General features: G+C 45.5%; 1 long non-coding RNA gene across 2 annotated transcripts in view; it reads left to right on the top strand.

Moving 5' to 3' along the window:
- The first annotated feature begins 444 nt into the window (after window positions 1-444).
- Window positions 445-17,595, top strand: part of LOC140630361 (uncharacterized) — a 60,396-nt gene continuing 43,245 nt past the window's right edge. For both annotated transcript variants that reach the window (XR_012028128.1, XR_012028127.1), the window contains exon 1: window positions 445-616. This is a non-coding gene — a long non-coding RNA (uncharacterized lncRNA). The remainder of the gene's footprint in view (window positions 617-17,595) is intronic.

Below are 17,595 nucleotides of genomic sequence, written 5' to 3'. Positions count from 1 at the left end.
TAGAAGCTACTTCCAATCCCCACCTCTCCACCGCATTCAGCCCATAGTTACTATTTCCTTCTCTGAACTCCTAACATACTATCTCTACTACCCACCCCACACCCAGCATATTTTAATCTGAATAGTAAAAGGAAAATTCATATTATGTCTTAAACCAACCCAAGATTCTACACCCTGAAGTATTCCCCCCCCATGCCTTTTGGTATTATCTGTCCAGTGGCATATTGGTTTACTGCTCTTTGGGATGCCATGCCTACCTCCCCTTCCACTGTTCTCATATTGGTTTCCTTCTCTCTACCCCTCTAGCCACTTTTCTGACTCACTACTGGCTCTTAGTGGAGGCTGAATGCTCAGCCAAGTTACCATGCAACCCAAGCTGTTCATAATGAACTAGGTGTTGTCTGACCTTTATTATGACCAAGTGATAAAGTTAGGTATGCACAGCAGTACTCTGCCATAAAATAAGAGTGGTATTCGAGATTGAGCTCAAATAAGCCCTGGAGGCCTAAGTCAGCTACATGAAGTAGCCCAAATGCCAATGATTGCTTTCCCTAGCCTGTACCTATGCCTTGTGAGGAGTAGCCTGTCACCAGGGGACACCATCGTTTCCCTCCAGGTAAATATAGAAGCCCCCAAACTTGTTCTCCTTCCTCTAGTCTCTTTTACCTTTAGAGCTCTCAGGGCACCTGATCAGAGCCCAAAGTAACCTCTGCAAGAGTCTTTTGAGGACTAATGACTTACCTAAGAATTATACCAACCTGACCTTCTAGTCCATAATTTTTCTGGGTGTTTTAATATTTTGTTACATTTCCCTGTTAAATTTGCTATTTCAGGCAAATGTACTCTTTTTATCCTATAGCTCTTTGTATATAGTACTGGCATGCCACCATCCCTCTCCCATGTCAATATTCCCAAATTTGGGCCCATGCTTCTTCTCACACTTCTTTCATACTTCTGCTATCTCTTTGGCTTGGTTCTGTGCCTGAGAAATTCAAAATCTAATGAAGGAAATTTCACACTATGCTATGATGATATTCATATCATCATAAATTATAAATAGTAACCAGTACTAGGCATTTGCTGGGTTAGTGTATCCTCAGTATCCGTTCCTTAGCCTGAAACCAAACATAAGTCATGACTGCACACAATAATACTATTAACACAACACCAGCAGCTACAACTTACGTAGTGCTTATTCTGATCAAATTTTTCTTTGACACTTCTCAACTCTTTAGTATTAGTAACTAATTGTAGCAGTAAAAGTAATATTAACACACATGCTGATGTAGTCCATTAGAAATAAAATGAGTTAAAGCATAAAAATCACTTTGAAATGCTCCTACCACAGACTAGTCCATTAAGAGACCATCCTGAATAACCCCTCCCTGAGCTCCGCCTCCCTTTCCTACCCACAGAAGTTCAGGCAGAGGTCTCCCAAGATCCCTGTGGTTAAAAGTTTCAGGGAGAGCGTGTTGAAATTGGATCTGACTAGAAGAGCCATAGGCAAGAAGGTGGAGTTTCAACTATGTGAGTTCTTCTGATTGACACTCAAGGACCCACTTTGGTCTGGCTCCTATTAACAATAGGCAGTCCTCAAACTTAGAAGCCTTCTCTTAGAATGGAATTTGTGTTTTAGTTCCAGGAAAAGGCTCTGCTATTGAAAGAATGTGAAGAAGCCCAGGTGTGGGGGCCCACTGTGTGCTGTCCTTGTGCTAGACTTTGGTATATAACTGACCCTGTATTTTCCTCATGATGTCCTGGGATGGGCACAAGACCATGGCTGTCTTACAGATGTCAACACTGGTGCTCATTTAGTCCCATACCCAAGGTAATACAGAAAGAAGCATGCAGCACCAGTATTAGAAGTCCTATACATCGAACCACAAAGCTTGATTTTAAAGAAGGTACATGGTATAAAGTTATATTTGTTACCAAGAATATAACATTAGTATAAAACTTTAAAAAGGAGATGTCCCAAGAAATACTAAGAACTTTACATTTGAAGTCTCTGGTCCTTAGTTATGCCTTATAGGAGCAATCTCCTACTTCCTTTAAAAAAAAAAAAAAAGATTTCATTTATTCATGAGAAACAGAGAGGCAGAGACATGGGAAGAGAGAGAAGCAAGCTCCATGTAAGGAAGCTCGATGTAGGACTCAACCCCAGGACTCGGGGTCATGCCCTGAGCTGAAGGCAGGCGCTCAACTGCTGTGCCACCCAGGTGTCCCAGGGCATAACTTCCTCATATCTATAGAACTCAGAATTCTCTTCATTATTTTGTGTCTTTAAGTGAGATGGCCACAGGCCTCAGTGGGTATGATGACAGTGGACAGATGTGTGCTTTCTAGGATCAGTTGTTTCCAGAGCCAAACAGAAAGGGCAGGTCGCAGAGGGTGGATGCAGGAAATGGCAATAGGAAAAAGTGCGGTAAGAGGGAAACACCTCTGAGGGTCTAGCAGTAGGAAAGGGAAGGGCACATAGACAGTTATCTAAGGTCTCCCTCAATTTGCTAGAGCGAGATCAGTTAAAGGGATGGGGGCAGAGAGTTAGTTGAAGGCTACAATTTTAAGATTGAGGGAAGGAGCAAGCAAGAACTTCTGGGCTTGGATTTCATAGGATTCCCCAAAAAAGTTACCAATGTATGGTATCCAAACAACACCTGAGTCTAATTATAGAAACAAGAGCAGAATGATCAATGCATGAATAGGATGAACAGAGCAGGTAACTTGACACAGAATTCTGTGAAATACCAAACAAGGACTCCCATGGTCCCATGTCTGGAAACTGTGTAAGATTTTGCCAAATGCTGACATCAGAAAGACGCTAAAGGCAGAGAGAAGAGCATGTGCCAAAACATAAATGCTGAATATACATGACATTTAAGAGCAATAGCAAATAGTTTTTTGGGCTTTGAATTAAGGGAAGTAACACTTAGAGAATGTTAGTGGGGAGGAGATTATAGAGGACCTTGAATGTCATTTAAAGAGTCTAGAGTTCATTGTGGGGAACCAACCAGTCTGGATGATTCTAGCTGATGGAAGATAGAGGAAAAGAGGACACAAAGCTCACAGTAGGTGTTTGGTAGGGGAGAAATGGATCATACATCGACTGCTGTTGTAGGATCACCCAGAGCAAAAGAATGAATGACAGTATTCAAGCTACAAGATATCTTGGAGACTATAATTTCCTTATTTTACAGCCTAGGGATACCAGCCTACAGAGTGGAAATTACAGTGATCTATGCAGAATGAGGAATCGTGCTTATTCCAGTCTATTGTACTTTGAGATTGCAAAGTTCATAGAAGAACAAGAGTTCTCCAAATTTTGATATTGTTGGTTATAAAAATAAGTGTGTGTGGGGGGAATCTCTGGGTGGCGCAGTGGTTTGGCACCTGCCTTTGGCCCAGGGCACGATCCTGGGGACCCGGGATCGAGTCCCACGTCGGGTTCCCGGTGCATGGAGCCTGCTTCTCCCTCTGCCTATGTCTCTGCCTCTCTCTCTCTCTCTCTCTCTCTCTCTCTCTCTCTCTCTGTGACTATCATAAATAAATTTAAAAAATAAAAATAAGTGGGGGAAAAATCATACTGTCCTGGGAGTAGGGCTGAATAATTAAATTCAAAGCCAAATTTCTAACCTAAATTTGCAGAGTCCAAGGATTTGTGGTCCCCCTTGGCTCTTCTTCCCAACTTCTGCAGGTTGGCTTCACATGGATTTGATCCTTTGGTTTGTAGGACTTTTAACCCATAACTTGCACAAAACACAGCAAAGTCGGGCAAATACTTGCAAGAAGACTTTCTGTTTTGCAGACTTAGCATGGATATGCAATCTGATTCCAGGAAAGAGCTAGACACCAAATCCAAAGAAAGGCAAGATCAATATGAAAAGAAATCCAACCACATTACCAGTTATTGGCCAACATGTGTCCCCTTTCCCTTAACAGGGGCCTAAATGGAGAAGGGAAAAACAGTTTTCTAATACCTGATTCTCCCAATGTGACAAAGGCACATTGCTTATCTCTGTTTTTGTTACACACCAGTACCCTGGTGAGATCCGCTCAAAGGATACGTGGAATCCAGAGGAGGAAGCCATTGCTCTTGGGGGAACCAAAGGGCTCACCAGGAGACAACATTTGAATTAGTTTTTGAAAGATAAGAAGGTATTTTTTCAGATGAAAGACAGAAAGGTTTTTCAACAGAGGAAATCATGTATGCACAGACATAAAAGAGACTATTGGGTGGAAGCAAGTAGATCAGTGTGGCAAGAAAATGAAAAGCTGAAGGTATGGAGGAAGAAAAGCATTCCAGGCTTGTGCAAGGACATTCAGGTGTGGGAGACCCTGAGTGTGAGAAATGGTTCTGTGTGGGGTGACCCTAAGGCACAGAGAGGGAGCCACAGCTAGAAAGGGAGAGAAGGCTTAGGCCCAGGAGGGCTGTGACTATCCCTCTAAAGAGTCTGGCTTTTATTCAGCAGGGAGTAATGAGCCACTAACAGTGTCTGAGCAGGGGGTGACACCATTCATTAGAACTGTGCTTTTAGGAAAATGATTGGAAAATGAGAGACGGGAAATAGAATGCTTATGATATGTGCTCAGATAAGACACTAAAACTAAAAGGACACAAACGAGAGCCTTGTCTGTGCTGTAGACCCAGTTCTACCAAGGACTCTCCCCAAGCTTCCTGTCTACACCAATACCACCCTTGTCCACATACCTTACTGCTAACATGACTCCCAATCATTGGACCTCTAACAACACTACTAACTGTAGATTTGTCTCCTTTGTGCTGTGAATGGCTTTAAGGCATGAATGTGATCTGAAAAACCTCTATCTCCAGCATACAGCGAAGAGTCAGTCCCATGGGAGTATTTGTTGACTGAATGCAGGCTGAAATGGCTGAATAAATCAGTGAATGAATGGAAATAGGATGCAGCTGTGTGCCCCACCCACCTACTCTCCTTCCCTACCCCAACCCCTCCCAGTCCTAACACTGGCTGGGTAAGTAGGGCAAAGTTGTTTCTTTATTCATTCATCAGTAGGACAATATTAATCATTTTTAAGTGCCACTTGGCTACCACTCAGACAACGTGAGAGCAAATGAAACCAGTTGGCCGGGTGGCTGTGGAATGTGCTACATCCTATGACTAGGATACCATGAATGCTTCCCACATCATCCATCTGTCCTTCCCATGTAGACCCATACACGCACATACTCTGGGAGGCAAGACCCACCTGATAATATTGGCTAACTAAAGGATGGGCACGGTTGGATCTTCAAGACCTGTGGGCACCTGGCTCAAGGACCTTGGCATGGGATCCTTCCAGATAAGGAACTGTGCCAGATGGTAATCACTGGTCTCTCACATCTAGTGTCTATCTTTATTAGATCATATGACACTGCAAAGTAGGTCTTACCCTCCTTGTGTAACAGACGAGGGACCCAGAGCTTAAAAAGGTTAAACCAGTGATTTTCCACCCTGGCCATAATGGACAGTCACCTGGAAAGTTATTAGTGATTCTGAGGACCAGGCCCTAGCCCAGGCTATTACAATCAGTTTCTGGAATGAGATTCGGACATCAGTGTACAAGGTGACATGACTGGTGATCAGAAACCTCTGGCCTGAAACTCAGGCTCCCCTAGCCTTAGGAGCTTTCCCAAACTCTACTGGCATTAAGTACCATTCTGGTCTAGAACTGTCCTGAGGAACTTTCAGTCCAGTGTAAACAGAAGCTAGGGGGTTGGGAGGATGCAGGGAAGGCAGCAGATAGGGAAACAGGCATCTCATCAGTTTGTCAGTTCCTATGTTCTCTGCTTTTGATCACAAACCAAAGGATTTATTTGTGGCTTTGATGGTTAACTATTTAGGTTCCTCACACCCTTCTACTCAGAACACAGCCTCTTTCCTGCCAAGTGAGGCCTTCCTGGCACAGAGGCCTGGCCTCTGCTGCTTCTTTGATTAGGGCAAAGCAAAGGGCCGCTTTGGCAGCTTTATGGGCTGCCTCTCAGGCTGCTGACACAACTGCCTGACAGATGACCTGCCACACCGTGCTGCTGGGGCTATGTCCCCAAGTTCACCAAAGGAGCCCACTCGGGGCATGTGTTTAGGCTGCTTTTTATGAGAAGATTTGCATTAGCTCATGAATCAGAGTAGCCATGCTAGAAAAAACCTTATAGGTAATCTAGTTGACTACCTCTACCATCACCACTCCCTGGACACTTTTCTGATGAGAAAATGGAGGCTTATTTGATAATTAAGTATTAGCAATAACCATGAGTCCAACATAGTAAAACACTTCAATACCAAGAAATTATAATAAAAATAGATGTTTATTTTGCGTCGACTATACTCCAGAGATGTTACATACATTACATTGGTTAGTTCTAAGGTCCACTGCACCGCCCACATCCAGGGGTCAACCATAGTCTCAGGGTACACGTGACATTGCAAGGATGTTCATGGATCTACTAGAAGAGTGCTGTTCATAACTTGTGTGGCTATTCCTTGTGGCCCTCTCAAGACTGATGACCATGTTATGAGGAAGCTGTCATTTCTGTAGTAGTTTAGGGTATGACCCACATAGCCTGCTTTCTGGAGCACAAGTGGCTCATCATACAAAGATTCCTAGCCATGTGGGAAACAAGTTATCACTTAAATTTGTGTGATCACCATGTGTATCCAATAGCTCTTGACGGATATTGAGCTGCTCCAAAACTTAAAGGGTTTAAAACAAGGACCATTTGTTATTACTCACAAATCTACAGATCAGTTCTGATCTGGGCTTGGTTGACCTTGGTTGAACTCACTGATACACGTGCATCCATGAGTGCATCTATTGAGGATGGCTGGTCTATGACGACCTTCACTAGGCTGGCTTGGATACCTGGGATATCTCTCCTCTGTCTGCCTCTCTCTCCCCCCTCTCTTTTCATTCAGAAAGTTAGCCTAGGATATGCATGGAGGACACAGAGTTTCAAGAAAGTGAAGGGGAGCAGATAAGACTCCTTGAGACCAGGACCCAATCACTTCTCCCTCTGTACTCTGAGGCTTATCCAATTACAGGGGTAGAGAAATTAACTCCACCTCTCAAAGGGAGAAGATACAAAAACTTGTGGCCAATTTTTGTTGTCTCCCACACCCTTTAACTCAGTCATGGGTTACCTCTGTTAGAGAGCATGCCTTAAATCTCCACCTGAAAGCAGTTGACCCACACTCACTGTGATAAGCCCGCTTACAGGTGGAGTATTGGGAACGCAGAACAGAAGATGGAGATTTTTGTCCAAGGTAGTGACCCCGCCTACTAGCTGGGGGTTAGAGTTTGATCTCCATCAGTACTGAGTTTGCTCATTAGGCACTCCTTTTCAGAGAGCAGTGTATATGAGAGTAGAAGAGTCTATAGGGTTTCCACTGAGTAGGGAATAAAATGCACGTTCTCTCCTCTGTGGGTCAAGGTGGGAATGTAGGTACAGAAGGTCCTTTATTGATCAACAGTCCGCAGATCCAGACAAGGAAATGGAGGCTCAGAGAAATTGTTATATGCCCAAGAGCACACAGTAAAAAAGATAAGGCATACTGTTCAAACTTTAATACTGAGGCACTAAGATCAGACTTGCTCAGGTTCCCATCCTCTATCTCTTCTAGCCCTTTGCTGAGTGAGTCAAACAAGGTCCTCAAACATACTGGGAAGCTGATTTGGTCCAAGCACTGTACTCAGCACCTTCATAAAAATCAGTGCAAAAATCCTCCCCACTCCAAATGACTATTACTATCCTAATAACTAATGAGGAACAGTAGACTCAAAAATGATGTGTTCAAGGGCTGCCTGGCTCAATTGGTTAAGTTGCCAACCCTTGATATTAGCTCAGGTCATGATCTCAGGGTCATGAGTTTAAGCCCCATGTCAGGCTCTGTGCTTAATGGAGAGTCTGCTTCAAGATTCACGCTCTCCCTCTGCCCTTCCTCCCACTCAAGCATGCTTGCACGGGGGTGCTCTTTCTCTAAAATCTCTATTAAAAAAGTAATGAGATGTATTTAAGACTATGCTAGTAAATGAAACAACCTGGACTTAAATTTGAATTAAGGCTCTCTCAAGTCCAAATGCTCTCTTGGGTATGGGTAAACTACTGGATTCCCTTGTCATGCATTGTATGCAGTGGACAAACTGGGTTATTTTTTCTCCCCAGAGGATTTTTCTTTATTTTGTTATTGCTTTCCCTCTACAAGGAATGTACCAGGAACCACTTTTTTGGTGATGTAACATTTTCCCTTTTCTCCCACATCTGTTACCCTTCTTGTAAGACCCCTACCATCTTTGGGGCACCTGGGTGGCTCGGTCAGTTAAGGGTGACTTCAACTACTGTTATGACCTCAGGGTCCTGGGATCAAGCCCTGTGTTGGGCTCCCCACTGAGCAGGGGAATCTCCTTGTCTCTCTCCGGTTCCCTTTACCCCTCCCCCCTCCTTGTGCATTCAGTCTCTCTCTCTCAAATAAAATATTTAAAAACAAAAAACAAAACAAAAAATCCCACAACCCTCCTATCCTTAAAGGACCAGCTGAAATACCATTCCCTCCAAGATCCAAAGTTAAGGTCTGTTGTTGTCCTAACAGGAAGTGCTCCATCCCTATTTTCTCTGTGATCCTACCTTTCATTGTGCACTTTTTAATCTTTGGTTTTGTTTTGTTTTGCTATATGCTAGTATTGCTTGGTTCCCAGCTCTAATCTCCTATGACTTGAAAGCTTGCTGGGCCACTGGGCTCATCACTATAACACCATTGTCTTATTGAGGAGACAAAGCAAAAAAGAAGAGTATGATTCCCATGTGCAGGTGGCAGGAATTGAGTAGATCCTCCTTTGCTGCTGGCAAACCTGGAAGACTGCCTGGAGGGAGCTATGGGTCTGGGCTTAGGAGCAACTTCTGAGTTTCCCCGTTGCTTTCGGTCTTTCTCATCCTTTTTGGTCTCTGATGTCTAAAAGGTGTTGAAAGCGCTTTGGTAGAAATCAGTAGTGTGTCAAGCTTGGTTATGGCTGTTCTTGGAAAAGAGCAGGGGGAAAAAAGTGTGTGCACAGCCTGGTGTGGTAATAATTTAAGTTTCAGCCAAATGAGATGGGGAGGCCTGCTTGAAGTGACACATTTCTGGCAGCTGATTGTCCCTGGAAAAGATAAAAGGGGGAATGAGAAGACAGCGTTTTGTGGGAGTGCTCACCATTTCCAAACTAAACTGCTTTGTTTCTCATTCTCACAGAAAAGAAGGGATGGGAGTAGCTACTTTCTAAAGGTAAAAGAGACTAAGACTGCACTCCGTGTGTGTCAGGCATCTGATAATTCCTAGCATGTGTCCAGTGCTTTCTGCTCCATAGCATTTCCCAGCTGTTCTCACTCTCAAACTAGCCCATGGAGGAGAGAAACCCAGAGAAGAGTGAGAAGTGCAGGAAGCTTAAACTCATGGCATAATGTAAATTTTTCATTGTCTCTTTTAAAGAACCTTTTAGTATGGTACATGTTTTCTTTTTGATGACCTTTGATTTTTTTTCTTCAAGACATGAAGGCTGATTCTTTGAAGACTACCCTCCCCCACAGGAAGTGATCCAAGACCAAAGAACAAAAGGAGCGAGTGAGAGAGAAGCTTTAAGTAAAAGAGACATTTCTGGCTCCAGATTCTAGTCAGGGTTTGCCTGTGAACCCACCTCATGACCTGGGGCAAGACACTTCAACTGTCTTACATTTCCCCGGCCAGAGAGTTCATCATTCCCTCCCCTCTGCTCCCAACATGTTTTCAACACCATATTATCATTTAAGTTTTATAACATATGTATTGTTGGCCTGCAAGTCACCTCTTCCAGGATTTTCCCCACAATCCTCCCATGTAGAGTGGCTTCTTCCACCAAATTCTCTGTCTTGGCCCCATATTGGTTATTTCATAACCCCGATCATAGTTGATCATATGGTCCTTGTATCTCTGCTTCCTTGGTAAAGGTCCTGGCACTCTCCCCAACTTCATGAAGCTGAAGCCAGGGCCAGGTCTTTTTTGTTCACCAGTGTTTACCTCAGTGAAGTCAGGCCTCAAATACTGATGGGGAGTAGATGCCTCCTGTAGGAGATGGTGGGGGAGGGGACTCCTCTTTTAGTCTAGGATCTAGTATAGAGCTAGTGCTCTGTTAAGATCATGTTGAGAACAGAGGCCTGTCTCCACCCCTCACCTTATACTCTAACTAACCTTAGCCCATGAGAGAGGGAGCATCTACTTCTATCCTTGTACTCAGGGTTTCCACCTCTTAACAGGCTCTCCTGAGAGGAAACAGGATTGTCCACATGGTTGGATACACCTTGACAGTTCTGACCCTGAGTTGTGAGTGGGCAGGGCCACTCTGTAGAAAGCCACCATGCAGCTGTGAATGTACCCTGTTTGACTTCCTGAAGCATGAGGAACAGGATTCTGTTCCCTCTGTCTCTGAGCTCATGCACATGGGCTGTATTACCTGTTTTCTGTCTGCATTAAGTGGCTGCTGGGTAGGCATCTACCACCTATTCTGCTGTGTGACTTGTGATGGGACGAGATGGTCAGGCAAGTATTCCTCCTCCATATGGTTGTTCAGGTAGGTGAACCTGAGGTTGGCTTCACCAACTCAGATGTCTCACTTTGCAGATAGGAGACTGTAAAACCAAATCAGGTCCAGGGTGTAAGTAGAACATATGCTTAGGTCTAGGCTGCCTTCTCCAAGACAGCTTCACCAGCGTTTTGCAGTGTGGTGGTATGTGCTTGCCCAGACATCAATACAAGTAGTATCTAATTTTCTGTTTCCTTCTGGATTTGTGTGCTGGGTACTTCAGGAGACAGAAGGATAAGTGGGTATTCAAGTTCCAAACTCTACCCAAACACCAAAGAGTATTTCACTTCTCAACATGTAGTTCTAGACCACCTGGATCCTAAAAATGCAGAATCTGAGTGTAAAATGTCTACATCAAGGAACACCCCAGGTGATTCCTGCATACTCAAAACTTGAAAACCATGTCCTTACCACTCTGCTGAATAAATGAATGAGAATGAGTTCCTGTGAATTTGACAGATGGTCCCTGTAGATCAATGAAGCTGGCTCTGACATCCTAGGTTTACTCCTACACGATTGAGAATATGATTCTGTATGAAGACGTCGCTAGTAAAGGCTTATGGGCCTTGGCATTAGACCCATCTGAGCTAGGGTCACAACTCAACCATTCCCCAGTTGTGCAGTCTTAAACTGGGTACTTAACCTCTCTGAACACCAGTTTCTTCAATATATAAAATTGGAAGAATGTTATCCATTTCTTAAGGTAGTTGTGAGGATTACTAATCTACTAGGCAGGTTTTGATGCATAGAAGCAGTTAGTGAATGTGCTGCAAAAGAAAATAAATGAAAAAATAAAACTTTCAACCCTGAAAGGCATAAAGTACAGTGATGGAATATGCCTGGGGTTAAGAGTCTGTTGAAGTCTTGAACTTGCCCCAGGATTCTCGCATGTGCATAGACACATTTGTGCCTGACTAGTCTCACTGCTGCAGAATAGAACACAGACTATTCTAGCCTGTGGGTGTACCTGAACCAAGTCAGTTTGTCTGCAGCTGGCCTCTGCCAAGTCCTTACAGTGGGCACACTTTGCTTCCATAACCTTGAGGATAACAAGTGCCCTGTCTTCTCTGAAAAGATGGAAACATGCAAGGCCACACTGTTTTGTCTTAGAACATTCATTTGACAGAAACCAGTAAAACTAATTGAAGCTCATTAGTTAGGTAAATCATTCTGATTGGAAAATCATTCCTAAAACAAAAATCAGAAGATCCGCCCTGCAAACTTACTAGGAAATGATTTTCTAGTTCAATGCCCTCTTCTTACAGATAGAAAAAGCCCAGAAAGAGGAGGTGACAAGCCCCGGGTCAGCTATTATAGCCAGTTTCTGGTGAGAACACAGCTGACCATAGCAAGCCAGGAGGCAAGGCCTGGGATGGGCCTAGGAACCTGTGCAGAGTGCTTCAAAGAAAACGTGTTTCCTTGGTCTGTATGGCTCCTTTGCTGGGAGAAAAGACTCTGCTCTTTTGCCACCTAAGACCTCAGTGCTTGTCCCTTCCCCCTTAGGATGCCACAGAAGTCCCTTTTATCATTAGGGAGCAGCAGTCCTCAACAACTTTTGTCCAGAAGATTAATTCCTAGGAAGCCATGTACCAGGCCTATTTAGTCCTCTCAACTATCCCTGGAGCTGGATGTCCTCCTCTCCCTGGCAGAGAGGGAAACAGAAAAGTGCCAAATGGAGCTATGGGACTTGGAGCCATAGGGCCAAGCTACCCTGCCCTGGTGGGAGGCCTGCTATCTAGTTTCTAAACACCCTTTCTTCCCACCACACCCTGCTGCACCTGTTTCTTGTTTAGCTGTCATTTGTAAGATAAAAGTCCTATCTATTGGCTATATCAGTTTCTTTAATGGAAAATATGCTTCTTGGGGGGCCAGGGGATCTCGTCCATCTTATTCTTTAGTATTTCTGTAGGCCTTGGGCAATGATAAACAAGAAGGAAGGAAGGGGAGAAGGCAGGGAGGGAATGAAGAAAGGTTTCTGCTTCTGCCCCTAAGCCTCTTTTTTCTGTTCTAGAATAAGATCAAAATAATGACATCCTCAAAGGTACATAGACTTCATCTTTATAAATGTGTTTTACAGGCCTGCTGGGGGGAATCAAGAGAATGCAAAGTGGAAAGAAAAGGCATCTTTATACATATACTCATATACATATACTCATAATGTAATCCTCTTCTGAGAACTACTGAGTCCTAAGAGTCGGGAAGGCCATGGGCTACAGCAGTGACCATACCTGCTCCTCCTTTTCCCCGTCCCCTTCAATGGAGTATTGCAGCCATAATGGGTGGTAGTGGGACTGTGCACAAAAGGAAGGGATCTGTTCCGGGAGGCCTTCTGGAACTCAGTACCCCAGACACAACAGATACTTGAGTTTGGGAAGAACATGTGCAGAAGGAACAGCACATGCAAGGTCCACACGTCTGAGAAAGTGTGGTGCCTCCTGGGAATGATGTGGCTGGAACCCAAAGTGCATGGAAAAGAGCAGACACAGGTGCTGAAACTGGAACTGTGCACCAGACCTCAGGGAGGCCTTGAATGCTTGGACATCAGCCTGGAGACGGAGCCATTGCTGATGGACATGGGCCAGCGTGTGGCCCCCTCTGAACTTCCTGTTAGCACTGCATCTTTAGAGTCCTCTCCTAAGGGCGGAATGGAGCTGGGCAAGCCTATGGGTGGCCAGAACAGTTAGGAGGCTGGAAGGAGCATTCTGGAGAGAGGGGACAGAGGGAACAGAGGATGCCCTGAGGCCGTCACAGCACATTGCTGCAGAGGGCAGAAAGTAAGGGGAGACTCAGGCAGAGTGAAGGTCGGAGTGGGCCTCGCTCTGCCCAGGGTCTCCACAGCAAGTAAAAGGCAACTAGGGCCTCCGTGTCCTGGGTCAGCATTCTTGCCCCCACAGGGCAGCACTGCCTCACACACCCCTGCAGTATGGCTGGGGCCCTGGAGACGCCTTACACTCCCCGAGCCCCCAGCTGTCCACCCTCTGCTCTGCCAGCTGCTCCTGGCCCTGTGCCCATCTGCCTCTGTTTCCTCACTTGATTCCCCTTAACTGGGAGGCTGAGCAGTTATGATGCTGTCAGTAGTGGGAAAACGTTCCATTTCTTCTACCTTGAGGGTTAAGGGGAGCCCTCCACCCCACCCCCGAGTTACCTCTGTTCACTCATTCACTCCACAAATATCTTTTACGCTGAGCGCCGGGACCCACCTGGCCTCTCAGGACCTCTCCTCACTTTATCTGTGGGCTCGTTTGATGTGAAAGTTCAAAGATTTTTGAATTCACCTTGGCTCAAGGTGAGCCTGCCACTCGTCCAAGGTCCCAGCAAGTGAGTTAACAGCTCTGGTCTCTAGGCTGACTCCCACCTCCATGGGATTTCCCTGACCTCCTAGTGGCCTAGGAAATTAGGGCTTCAACTTTAGTGTCATCAAACCAGAACACTTTTCATCATGGGAATGAGGAGCCGCCAACAGGTGAATGGCATCCCTGGTTCCAGGTGAGGCAGCAGAGTGGGTTCCCTGGCACCGCGGCCGCACGAGCCAGTACAGGGACGCATGTGGGGTTTGTTCTTGCCTCATTCTGTGGTTGATGTGCTCGTCGATGAGCTGCGGAGCACATCCAGAATGTTTTTGGAGCTGTTAGCTATTATGTCCTAAAAAATAATAAATCGCTCGTTGTGGCTCTGTTTCTTTCCCTCTTCCTTTCAAAGCAACTGGAGAGCTAAAAATACTGAGCTGTTTCCAGGGCCCTTATCATGTCAGAGTCCCCACCAACAGGAAGAGAGGGTCCCAGAGGCCCTGGAGCCCTTATTGACTTTGCAAAGCTCACTGGGCACCCACGGAGAGCCCTCTTGGCCCCCGGGCCTTGGGAGGATGCCTTCCCGGGCTCCTCTGTGCAGACGCAGACAGCAGGCTGCCCGGTGTTGGCAGAGCGGAGCCGCACCCCTGCCCGCTCCTCGGGCCACCGGGCGGGCGTTTATTATTCCAGATGATAAAGCATACTGTCCTGAGGAGTTCAAAGCCCCAAATAACGCGGCTGCCTCATGGGCAGGAAGATTGTGGTTGTCGATTTCCTAGAGCAGCGGCCAGCCTCTTGCTGTCCCCTTCCCCCTGCCCTCCCTCTCCCCCCTCCCCTTTGCTCTCCTCTTCTTTCCTTCACAGGCCCTATTCTCCAGTCTCTCTTCTTCCCTTCTTTGCTTTCTTTTTTTCTTCCTTCTCCCAAGAGCCCCTGAGGCAGCTCAGTAGAAAGCCGTTGGAAACACTGGGGTCACTTGCTAAGGGCCTCCCTGGCACCAATAACATATAAAAGCCATTCTTCTCCATTTTTGTCTTAGGTCACACATTTTGAGTGGGAGTTTATAAGACAGGCTGATAAATGCCCAGCTTTCAAGCCAGGGAATGGAAATCCCTAGCCCAGCCTGCCTGGAATATTAGTAGATTAAAAAGCTGGTCAGAAATAGGAATATCTACATGCAGCAGAACAGACCAGAAAATTAGACAACTCTGCAACATTCCTAGATTTTTCATATTGGGGAAAATGATTTTTCTGTTGGTCCTCAGTTTCTAATAAGTCTAAAGGGGTTAAGAATCCTTGGCTCTCTCCCTTCTAGGAAGGATTGAAGCTTACATAGGATCACAGATAGGATAGGAAAATCCTTTGCGGATGTGATGCTGTAGTAACATTAGGGGCTCCCTATGAGCCATGGTTATTGTAAGAATGAACCAGGACTATGTATATAAACTCCTTCACATGCTGTCAGGCACAAATAAACATTAGCTACAATCGTCACTTGTCACTGGCTAGGTCCCCCAAGTGGCAGGCTGAGCTGGAGATGTGCATGCAGAGATTTTATCAGGGAATGTTCTCAGGACTCCCCACGTCCTGAAACAGAAGGGATGGTGGAAGGGCCAGGCAGAGGAAGATGTGGGTTATGGTGCAACCTCAACAGAGGTCTCAGCCAACATTACAGAAAGTTCTAAAGTGGGAAGGGCCTCTCTGTTATCCCTAATTAGGGGAAGGGAGCCAGGCATTTATATTCACCCCCAGAATTCAGTCGTTGGATGTAAGCTGCCCTACGAAGACCGTGTGATCTCAGGAAAGACAGCTCTTTTCAGCTGATGCAATCCTCAAAGGGGACTAAGAATGGAGGGCTGTCTGCTGGCAGCCCTCCCAGCAGCTGGAGGAATAATTCCTTAAGTGCAGAGGCAAGGTCTGGGTCATGCATCCCAGCATCTCCTACATCATAATTATTATTACATAAATACAGGGATTTATTTTGTTTCTTCATGTGGCTGAAAAAATTCTGATATTGGCTAAAGAGTCTGTAATTAGAAATGGGGGGAAAATATCTACCTAACCAGCCAGTAAGTAACCACGATCAGCAGCTGCTCAAAGGAACACGTCAGACTGACCCATCCGATGGGCCCACAAGGAAGAAGTGTGATTTACAAGACCACTTAGTGACCTATTGATCTTCCAGCCTTGCACATTCTCTCACCCCCTACTGGCCAATTCTGTGTACTGTCTCGATAGTTCTTTCTTACTGCTCTCTGATAGTAGTAGCACCCTATTGCTTAAACAAAACCAAGGGCTTCCATCCCCTATGGAAATAGTCAGGACTCCTCTTCACAACTACTCTGTCCTTCCCTCCACCTCGTGACCCCAGGAGCATCCTACATTCCAGGTGCAGCACTATGTCCACACCTGGAATTCTCTCTCCATGTCTTCCTCATGGTAGATTCCTACGTATTCTTTGAAGCCTGGCCCAAATGCCCCCCACTGTGTGTGTTGCACGCACCTCTAGGGTAACACAGCCAGTCAGCCCCGGTGTGAATCTAGTCTACCCTTTCCAGATTTGAAGCTGTTCTGCAAAGTCTCCGAAAGACTCTGAGGCTGTTTCCTTATCTGTAGGATCAGAATAATAAGGGATTATCCCTCACTTCAAAGGATTGTTGTGAAGATGAAATCAGGTGAGAGGTGTAAAACTCCATGGCCGAGCGCCGGAGTCTCAGTTTGGGGGTTCATGGAGAGCAGTATCTATTTCTGTGTTCTCTGGGCACAGATCTGGCATAGCAGAGGTGTCTCCCATACTGGGCTCTTAAGTTCCCTGAGGGGCAGGTCTGAATCTCCTTGTTCAAGATTGCATTCCTAATGCACAGCTCCATGCCTCAGTAATTTCTAAATAAATTAAAAATAAATATTCTGAAGATGTTGAAATCAATAGACTTGAACAGGATTCCTTAAGGTTTTCTAATGCAGACGGCATCCATGTCCTTTTTAGAGAAAAGCAAAATGAAATAACATGATGACCAGCCCTGGAGCATCAGCAGATGGGAGGAGGAAGGACTGGCCTGCCATGATGAACACCCCATCTTTCTTCTCCTTTCAAGGCAGCTGCACTCCACAGTGATTCAGCCATGCCGGACAAGCTCAGACTAAACACATATATATCACTGTCTCCATGTGTTCCAATGTGTCCACGTCAAACTTGGGAGAAGGTTCCTGAGGACAGTAAATGGGACTGAGACCATCTCGAAGTAATTTTGAACCTGTGGACCTGTCATCCTCCTGCCACTCTTTCTGGAGCAGCCTTGGGACAAGTCCACAGGGCAACGATGCTATGTTTCCATCAGACCACTCCACTCACCCTTCATGAGCTAGACACAGGCCAGCTCACTAGATCCTCCTCCTATGAAAAGAGCAAATTATATGGCTGACAGGAATTCCACTGAGAAGAGTTGGTCCGCTCTTGGCTTCTTTAGTTCTTCATAAGGAACATTTATGATATAATGACAGGAGGAACTCACATTCAGTAATCTGGTGGGTACAAAACCCTCATAAACAACTAAAAAGACCAAGGATATCAAAGATGGTATTCTTCTCTTTCACGCGATATTGAGCAAATATTTATTAAATGTCCACCATGTGCCAGACATTATTACTCTGTGCACTGGAGGTCCAAGGAAATGAGACACCAACTGCGCCCACATGATGCTCACAGCTAGCC

This window comes from Canis lupus, chromosome 3, assembly GCF_048164855.1.
Source record: "Canis lupus baileyi chromosome 3, mCanLup2.hap1, whole genome shotgun sequence".
NCBI classification, from domain to species: Eukaryota; Metazoa; Chordata; class Mammalia; order Carnivora; family Canidae; genus Canis; species Canis lupus.
This window is presented reverse-complemented; position numbering and strand designations above follow the sequence as displayed.